The 10,000-nt window shown below is 40.9% G+C and overlaps 3 pseudogenes; 2 read left to right on the top strand and 1 right to left on the bottom strand.

Moving 5' to 3' along the window:
* The window catches only part of LOC125370192, a 6,245-nt pseudogene extending 3,235 nt beyond the window's left edge, over positions 1-3,010 (top strand).
* Positions 3,011-4,770: 1,760 nt separating this feature from the next.
* LOC125369790 lies at positions 4,771-6,016 on the bottom strand (annotated as a pseudogene).
* A 1,127-nt stretch (positions 6,017-7,143) lies between these two features.
* LOC125369788 lies at positions 7,144-9,232 on the top strand (annotated as a pseudogene).
* Positions 9,233-10,000: the final 768 nt, after the last annotated feature.

The following is a 10,000-nucleotide window of genomic DNA, read 5'->3' as shown; positions in this document are numbered from 1 at the left end:
CCGAGAAATATTTACCATCCGGAAAAGAGGAAAAAGCGAGTCTTTGTCTAAAGAAATGTGTTGAAAAGTGATGTATAGAACCTTTCAACGAGATAGTGCTTTTCAACTCTCTCAAAATGGAATCTATTCCAAACATATATGCCATGGTTCTAAATTTGCTATTTTTAGATACCTTTTCGAACCTATTACCGATACTAAGTAGCGTTAAAAAATTTGTATCCATTTTCATGATATTATGCATGGATCGGATATATCATGGCGAATTCTTCGGAAAAATTGTGTCTTCCACAATGGAATCCGATAAGTGAGATTTCGAGTAAGTGTTTACATAATCTTCTTCATCCGAAGAAATGATTCATCGAAATAATGAGCCACCATTGATATCGACACATATGAGATCGCCAAATGTTCGGAGTTCCTCTATTCAATCCTTTTCCTTCTTCTTGTTGCTAGATATCTCGTTCGTACACATCTTCTCTTTGTTTCCCGGAGCCTATAGTGAGTTCGGGCGAGTTCGAAAGGTCAAATCTTTGATGATTCCATCATACATGATTGAGTTGCGAAAACTTCCGGATAGGTATCCTACATCCGAACTGAATTCTTTCCGGTTAAAGAATCTCTTTCTAGTTTCTCCGGAACAATTAGGAGATTTTCTAGAAGAAATGCGGGGTTCACCTTCCGGCGGCAACAAGCTATGGGGTGGTGGTCCCGCTTATGGGGTTAAATCAATACGTTCTGAGAAGAAATTTTTGAATATCAATCTCATCGATCTCATAAGTATCATACCAAATCCCATTAATCGAATCACTTTTTTGAGAAATACGAGACATCTAAGTCATACAAGTAAAGAGATTTATTCATTGATAAGAAAAAGAAAAAAACGTGAACGGTGATTGGATTGATGATAAAACAGAATCCTTGGTCGCGAACAGTGATTCGATTGATGATAAAGAAAGAGAATTCTTGGTTCAGTTCTCCACTTAACGACAGAAAAAAGGATTGATCAAATTCTATTGAGTCTGACTCATAGTGATCATTTGTCAAAGAATGACTCTGGTTATCAAATGATTGAAGAGCCGGGAGCAATTTATTTACGATACTTAGTTGACATTCATAAAAAGTATCTAATGAATTATGAATTCAATACACCCTGTTTAGCAGAAATACGGATATTCCTTACTTATTATCAGACAACCACTTATTCACAAACCTCGTGTGGGGTGAATAGTTTTCATTTCCCATCTCATGGAAAACCCTTTTCGCTCTGCTTAGCCCTATCCCCCTCTAGGGGTATTTTAGTGATAGGTTCTATAAGGACTGGACGATCCTATTTGGTCAAATACCTAGCGACAAACTCCTATCTTCCTTTCATTACAGTATTTCTGAACAAGTTCCTGGATAACAAGCCTAAGGGTTTTCTTATTGATAATAGTGACGATATTGATGTGAGTGACGATATCGACTGTGACTTTGATACGGAGCTGGAGTTTCTAACTAGGATGAATGCACTAACTATGGATATGATGCCGGAAATAGACCGATTTTATATCACCCTTCAATTCGAATTAGCAAAAGCAATGTCTCCTTGCATAATATGGATTCCAAACATTCATGATCTGGATGTGAATGAGTCGAGTTACTTATCCCTCGGTCTATTAGTGAACTATCTCTCCAGGGATTGTGAAAGATGTTCCACTAGAAATATTCTCGTTATTGCTTCGACTCATATTCCCAAAAAAGTGGATCCCGCTCTAATAGCTCCGAATAAATTAAATACATGCATTAAGATACGAAGGCTTCTTATTCCACAACAACGAAAGCACTTTTTTACTCTTTCATATACTAGGGGATTTCACTTGAAAAAGAAAATGTTCTATACTAATGGATTCGGGTCCATAACCATGGGTTCCAATATACGAGATCTTGTAGCACTTACCAATGAGGCCCTATCAATTAGTATTACACAAAAGAAATCAATTATAGACACTAATATAATTAGATCTGCTCTTCATAGACAAACTTGGGATTTGCGATCCCAGGTAAGATCGGTTCAGGATCATGGGATCCTTTTCTATCAGATAGGACGGGCTGTTGCACAGAAAAAGATTGCAGTCAGTTTGATAATGATCGAGTGACATTGATTCTTCGGCCCGAACCAAGAAGTCCCTTAGATATGATGCAAAATGGATCTTGTTTTATCCTTGATCAGAGATTTCTCTATGAAAAATACGAATCGGAGTTTGAAGAAGAGGAAGGAGAAGAAGTCCTTGACCCGTAACAGATAGAGGAGGATTTATTCAATCACATAGTTTGGGCTCCTAGAATATGGCGCCCTTGGGGCTTTCTATTTGATTGTATCGAAAGGCCCAATGAATTGGGATTTCCATATTGGGCCAGGTCATTTCGGGGCAAGCGGATCATTTATAATGAAGAGGATGAGCTTTAAGAGAATGATTCGGAGTTCTTGCAGAGTGGAGCCATGCAATACCAGATACGAGATAGATCCTCCAAAGAACAAGGCTTTTTTCAAATAAGCCAATTCATTTGGGACCCTGCAGATCCACTCTTTTTCCTATTCAAAGATCAGCCCCTTGTCTCTGTGTTTTCACATCGAGAATTCTTTGCAGATGAAGAGATGTCAAAGGGGCTTCTTACTTCCCAAACGGATCCTCCTACATCTATATATAAATGCTGGTTTATTAAGAATACGCAAGAAAAGCACTTTGAATTGTTGATTCATCGCCAGAGATGGCTTAGAACCAATAGTTCATTATCTAATGGATTTTTCCGTTCGAATACTCTATCCGAGAGTTATTAGTATTTATCAAATCTGTTCCTATCTAACAGAACGCTATTGGATCAAATGACAAAGGCATTGTTGAGAAAAAGATGGATTTTCCTGGATGAAATGAAAATTGGATTCATGTAATAGGAGAAAGATTTCCCATTCCTTAGCCTAAAAGATATGTGGCCATGAAATAGGGATTAAGTGGAACAGAATTGACTGGGTGGTAGAGTCGTGGAAACACCTATTTCTTCCATATGTTGGACATGGAACAATATGTTACTGCTTAAACATGGAAGAATTGAAATCTTAGATCAAAACACTATGTATGGATGGTATGAACTGCCTAAACAAGAATTCTTGAACAGCGAGCAACCAGAACTATTACTCACTACATCAAAAAATTTCCATTAATGAAAGATGTAAATCCATTGAAAAATAAAAAATACGTATGTCGGATGAAATGGTGGTTGTTGCTATCTGCTCTAATAACGAATCATTGGTTTAACTGAATAACTAAATGAATAACTAAATAAAATAGATAGACCCCTCTCTTCGTCTCAGGTCGATGGATCTTCTCAATTGGAGGATCCCCTATATGGATAAGACACATTCCAATTGACCGGGCCTAATTCTAATTATTTTGTTCCGAAGCAAAGATATCCACGGGGCGGTTCATCATATTCAGATATTCACGACCAAGAAGTACTAGATTCTCTTTCGGATAGGCCCGGAAAGGAGAAGGAAGGCCGGAATGCCAACAGACGTCTATTATTGAATTCACCCGACCCGAGAGTACCCATTTTATTTTGGGAACATCCAGTGCCAAAGTCATTGAATGGGTAAGTCGCCAATCCCTAAAACGGACTATGTAATGTACTTTATCTGTTGGGTTACGGGAGGGCATTTTCCCAGAGGTTTTTATTGTATCAACTACCCTTGTATAATTCCTGTTGAAGTATATACTCGAGGGTGGTTGCAGGGCGGACGCTTTCAAAGCGGACTCCCCATTCATTAGATAGAGAAGACCACCAAAATTTCGTGATCCGCTGCTGAACTTATTCCAATTCCAAGATCTCGGATCGAATCGATATTGATATATCGATTCGATCCGAGATCTCTTATTGAATTGCTCATTGAATGAGCATTCTCAATATTATGCCAAAATGTGATATGATGAGATAGAATGCAATAGAAAGAAAGACACAGGGAACAGGTTACCACGGTCAAAGCGAACCCTTTCATTTCGACATTCCGAATTAAAGAATTCGAAATGAATCCAATCTGCCCAAGTAGGATTCGAACCTACGACCGGTCGATTAACGGTGAGCCGCTCTACTCTTGAGCTCTTGAGGTACAACGGGAGATTAGATCTTATAGAGTTCAATTCTCGTTCTCAACCATGACCAATATGAGCTCGAAGTTTCCTTCGTAACTCCCGGAACTTCTTCGTAGTTTCTTCGTTCCATGCCTCATTTCATAGGGAACCTCAAAGTGGCTCTATTTCATTATATTCAATCCATATAATATTTAATTGAATAGAATATTATAATTATAATATTGAATTATATTAAAATTAGAATATTGAATTATATTAAAATAAAATAAAAAATAAATAAAAATATTCAATTATATTATAATTATATATATTATAATTATAAAATATTCAATTATATAATTATTTTTTAGAATTATTTAATATAGAATATAATTCTAATTTTAATTATTTAATATAATTTTGAATTTAATATTAATATTTAATAAATAATAAAAATTAAATAAAATATTTATTATTTACGTATATTTATTATACGTATATATATTTATTATCGTATATTTATTATTTATATTATTTAAATAAATTGAATTTATTATTTACATTTAACATTTATATAGCATTCCGGCATTCTCAGTGATCTTTTTATATATCGTAATGGGCGATTCAATGTTTCGAGTCAAAAGAATAGTTACAAGAGGTTTTCAAACTAGAAAAGTTTTTTCTTTTTTTTTCTATCAATATTTCTAACTTCGAATTTTCTTGATTCCCGTCCAGGATAAAAAGTTTCATAAAGTGGTCTATTTTTATAGCATGTCTCGTTAAAGTGAAAATGGAATTCATCCTTTGTTTTTTCCTTTCCATTCACTTGGATCTCTTCCGTTTCGCCGATTTTGTCCCGATCCTCCTTTTCTTCCGAAAAAGGGAAGAAGAAGGATCTTCTTGGTGGATCCCTGTTTAGTCCCCTTCGTTTGGGAAGTTGTTTCTATTTCTACATCTGTTTCTTCCTCACTTTCCTCCCTTTCTTCCATTTCTTCCGTTTCTTTCAGTTTCTTAGTAAAAATGGGTGACGGTGATACGCCTAAAGAGTAGACGCGGGTAATAAATAAGAGAATACTAAAGATTCGAGCCATAGAATTTCTCAATTCGACACAAGGTACTTATTAGATCGAAAAGTACATTAGATCTAATAGAATTATTTTGTTGTATCCGGACTAATATCAATCCAACCCATTTCATGAATAAAATGTGACCAATTAACCAACCAACAAAACTACTTGTTACAAATAACATCTTGTTGTTGCATCGAAACATATAAATGTTGACTAATCTGACTAACATTGAACTTGGTAAAATGAAATGGTTGAATAATTGAAAAATGAGATTATTCAGGAATACAAATTGAATGCTAAGATTACGCATTGAATTTCTGGTAGTAGCTCCATAATCAAAAAAGTGTTTGTGATTGTTCCAGAAGAAATGAAACAAAAGATAGGGTAGAGCTAGGACAGTTATTGTATGAGGTCTACCCAATGCTAGATACAAAGGCGCATAATAGATTGATATGAACATCATGAGCTGTCCCGTAATAAAACCTGTTGTTGCTGATACCTTCTTCTCAGTTCCTTCTTCTCCTTCTTCTATAACCCGAGCTCGGAGAAGGAAGAGATAAGAGGGCCATATGGAGAATGTGGTCAGAAATCCATAATAGAGTCCGACCACAATGATCAAATTGATTATCTTCATGCATAAGGATACTAGATTACCTAGTATAAAAGATTTAAAAATCATCACAAACCTCCCTTTTCTTTTCTATTGCAATTTCTGGATTATTATATGATGATTTTTAAACTTTCCATATATATATAGAAATAGAATATAGAAATAGAAAGAGATAGACTAGAAACGACATCTCTTATGTCAATGACACCAAAGGAAAGGGGATATTAAATGAATGGAATTAGGATATGGATGGAATATAATGAAATAGAGCCACTTTGAGGTTCCCTATGAAATGAGGCATGGAAAGAAGAAACTACGAAGAAGTTCTGGGAGTTACGAAGGAAACTTCGAGCTCATATTGGTCATGGGTTGAGAACGGGAATTGAACTCTATGAGATCTAATCTCCGTTGTTCCTCGATAGCTCGGTGGTAGAGCGGTCGGCTATTAATCGGCCGAGGTTCAAATCCTACTTGGGAGATTGGATTCATTCCGAATTCTTTAATTTGGAATGTCGGAATGAAAGGGTTCGCTTTGACCGTGGTAACCCGTTCCTGTGTCTTTCTTTCTATTGCATTCTATCTCATCATATCACATTCACATTCTACGATATTTGAGAATCACCGTCAATACCTCGGTGTAGGTAAGTCCGGTATAATCCTTTGTTCCATAGTCCGGGGCTATTTACAACTAGCCAATTAAGAATTTTCGGATATACGTACTAGTACTAGTAAGTGCATCAAAGATGCGATCATCGATTCTCCGAGAGGCCACAATTACCGCGAGCAAACACATTAATGATGAAGAACACATTTTGCTATGCTACTAATACTTGTACTTGCTCGCTATTCTGCCCAAGCTGGTGAGGAAGAGTTAGGGAGCGTAGAACAAAAAAAGATTCGGTCCGGGCATACTATATGGAAAGAATCTACCATTAACGATAAATAAAAAGAAAAAAAAAAGAAAAAGCGAGGACATTCTATTTCGACAAAGATCCACACCCAAGTTCCATAGCTTTGGGTCCGCTATCCCGATCATGATTATCCTACCTCCGGAAGGAAAGGTCCTTCCCTTTTTGGCCGGTTGTGGCGAGGAGGATTGAACCCCAACACCGTGGTTCGTAGCCACATGTTCTAATCCTTTGAGCTCAGTGCCCCACCCCGTCTCCACTGGATCTATTCCGGAGTACCTAAAAGGAACCTTTCCTCTCCCAGCCCATTTTGGGTTAAGAAGATGCGAAAGCGCCTCTCTCTATAAGAGCAGTGCGTTCAGAGGTGTGAAGTGGGAGAAAGGGGATTTCATAATTGGGGTTTTGAATAAGACGACCTTTTTATTTCTTTTCATATTGAGAAAGTAATAAGAATGAGGGGTGTTAAGCTTTTTATCATCCTAGCGTCAAGCTAATTTTTCGCAGGACCTCCCTACGATATCTTCACCGCATGATGAGAGTTTAACCACCAAGTTCGGGATGGATTGGTGTGGTTCCTCTACGCCTAGGACACCGAATATCGAACCATGAATGAAGAAAGACATGAGAGAAAAGCATATTGGCTAGTGATTGTGAGGCCCCAATTCTTGGTGGGGGGACACGAAGGCCTCTGCCCTTCCATCCCTTGGATCGATAAAGAGGGAGGGCAGAGCTTTGGTTTTTCATGTTGTTAAAGAGTTGAACAATAAAAATAGATGGCGAGTACCTAATCAAATTGATCGGGTCATGTAGGAACAAGGTTCAAGTCTACCTGGGTACATTAGGATGCCTCAAATTGCATACATTCTGCACTTCCACTTGACACCTATCGTAATGATAAACGACTCGTCTCGCCGTGACCTTCTCTTGAATTCTCAAACTTCGTCACTCCACCCTCACAGGGGTAGAGAACCCATCGCTGTCTCAAATTTGTGCTATCGAAGGTTCCGAGGAAGTCGGAATAGGAGAGCACTCATCTTGGGGTGGGCTTACTACTTAGATGTTTTCAGTTATCCGCTCCGCACTTGGCTACCTAGCGTTTACCGTGGGCTGATAAGCTGGTACACCGGAGATGCGTCCTTCCGGTCCTCTCGTACTAGGGAAAGGTCCTCTCAATGCTCTAACGCCCACACCGGATATGGACCGAGCTGTCTCACGGCGTTCGAACCCGACTCACGTCGCTTTAATGGGCGGCAATGACCCTTGGAACATACTACGGTAGGTGGCGAAGAGCCGACATTGAGGTGCCAAACCTTCCTGTCGATGTGAGCTCTTGGGAAGATCAACTGTTATCCCTAAAGTAACTTTTATCCGTTGACGACCCTTCCACTGAAACGCCTTCCCGGATCACTAAGGCCGACTTTCATCCCCCTTTCGACGGGTGGGTCTTGCAGTCAAGCTCCCTTCTACCTTTGCACTCGAGGGCCAATCTTCCTTGACTGAGGGAAACCTTCTGCACGCCTCCGTTACCTTTTTGGGAGGCCTACGCCCCATAGAAGCTGTCTACAGGGGCTGTCCCTTGGCTCGTAGGTCCCGACACAAGGTTAGCATTCTAGCTCTTCCAGAGTGGTATCTCATTGATGGCTCGGACCCCCGGAAGGCCTTCGCCTTCTACCTAAGCTGCAGAAAGGCCCAAAGCCAATCCCAGGGAACAGTGAAGCTTCATGGGGTCTTTCCGTCCAGTGCGGTAGTCCATCTTCCTGAGACATGTCTATTTCACCGAGCCTCTCTCCGAGACAATGCCCGGATCGTTACGCCTTTCGTGCGGGTCGGAACTTACCCGACAAGGAATTTCGCTACCTTAGAATTTATAGTTCGGCCGCCCGTTCACTGGGCTTGATCATGTGGCTCCCTGTCATCAGTCCTGACTTCCTTAACCTTAAGCCTTTGGGGCGTCGGCCATACATGGTCTTACGACTTTGCGGAGACTGTGTTTTTGGTAAGCGATTGCGGGCACGGTCACTACGACCCCCTTTGTGAGGAGGCACCCTTCTCCACCGTAGTTCTGAGGGCTATTTTGCCGAGTTCCTTAGAGAGTTGTCTCGCACCCCTAGGTATTCTCTACCTACCTACCTATGTCGGTTTTGATGCAGTGCACCCTTTTATTGAAGGTCGTTCGAGCTTTCCTGGGAGTATGGCATGGGTTACTTGACCGTAGCGCTGGTACTCGAACATTGGCTCGAGGCATTTTCTCTACCCTTCTTACCTTGAAAGGCAGGGACACCGTGTGTCCTTGAACTGATAACCTTCTTTAGGCTAACCTAGCCTCATCCGTCCCTCAGGACCAACAAGGGGTAGTTTAAGAATATTTACATTGTCCATCGACTCGCCTTCGGCTGATCTTAGTACGACTCACCCTCCGTGGATGAACCTTGCGGAGGAACCCTTAGGTTTTCGGGGCATTGGATTGTCACCAATGTTTGCGTTACTCAAGCCGAGCATTCTCGCCTTCGTCCACCCGCTTCAGCGGGTGTTTCCCTCTAAAGTGGGCGCTCCCACCAATGCATTTTACATCCCGCGGCTTGGCATATCGCTTAGCCCCGTTCATCTTGTGTGAAGCGCTCGATCGATGAGCTATTACACACTCTTTCAAGGGTGGCTACTTGAAACAAACCTTCAAATGTCTCGCACCCTACCTCCTTTATCAACGAGCGGTCATTTAGGGGCCTTAGGCACGGTGATCCGGCTGTTTCCTCTCGATGATGAAGCTTATCCCCCATCGTCTTATTGGCCGACCTTGACCCCTGTTATTTTGAGGTCATATATAGTATTCGAGTTTGCCTCGATTTGGTACCTCTCGCGGCTCGCCAAAGCAGTGCTTTACCCCTAGATGTCCGGTCAACTGCTGCGCCTCAACGCATTTCGGGAGAACCGAGCTAGCTCCGGGTTCGAGTGGCATTTCACCCCTAACCACAAGTCATCCGTCGATTCTTCAACATCGGTCGGTTCGGACCTCCACTTAGTTTCACCCAAGCTTCATCCCTGGTCATGGATAGATCACCCAGTTCGGGTCCATAGCGTTGACAATTGCCCTATGAAGACTCGCTTTCGCTCACGGCTCCGGTGGGTTCCCTTAACCAAGCCACTGCCTATGAGTCGCCGGCTCATTCTTCAGCGACGCAGCGGTCGAGCCTCGGGCTCCTCCGCCTTGGGAGCTTACGGTTTCATGTTCTATTTCACTCCCCGATGGGGGTTCTTTTCACCCTTCCCTCACGGTACTACTTCGCTATCGGTCACTTAGGAGTATTTAGC

Source organism: Ricinus communis, chromosome 1 (genome assembly GCF_019578655.1).
Source record: "Ricinus communis isolate WT05 ecotype wild-type chromosome 1, ASM1957865v1, whole genome shotgun sequence".
NCBI classification, from domain to species: Eukaryota; Viridiplantae; Streptophyta; class Magnoliopsida; order Malpighiales; family Euphorbiaceae; genus Ricinus; species Ricinus communis.
Note: the sequence above shows the minus strand (reverse complement) of the source record. Positions and strands in the feature narration are given on the sequence as shown.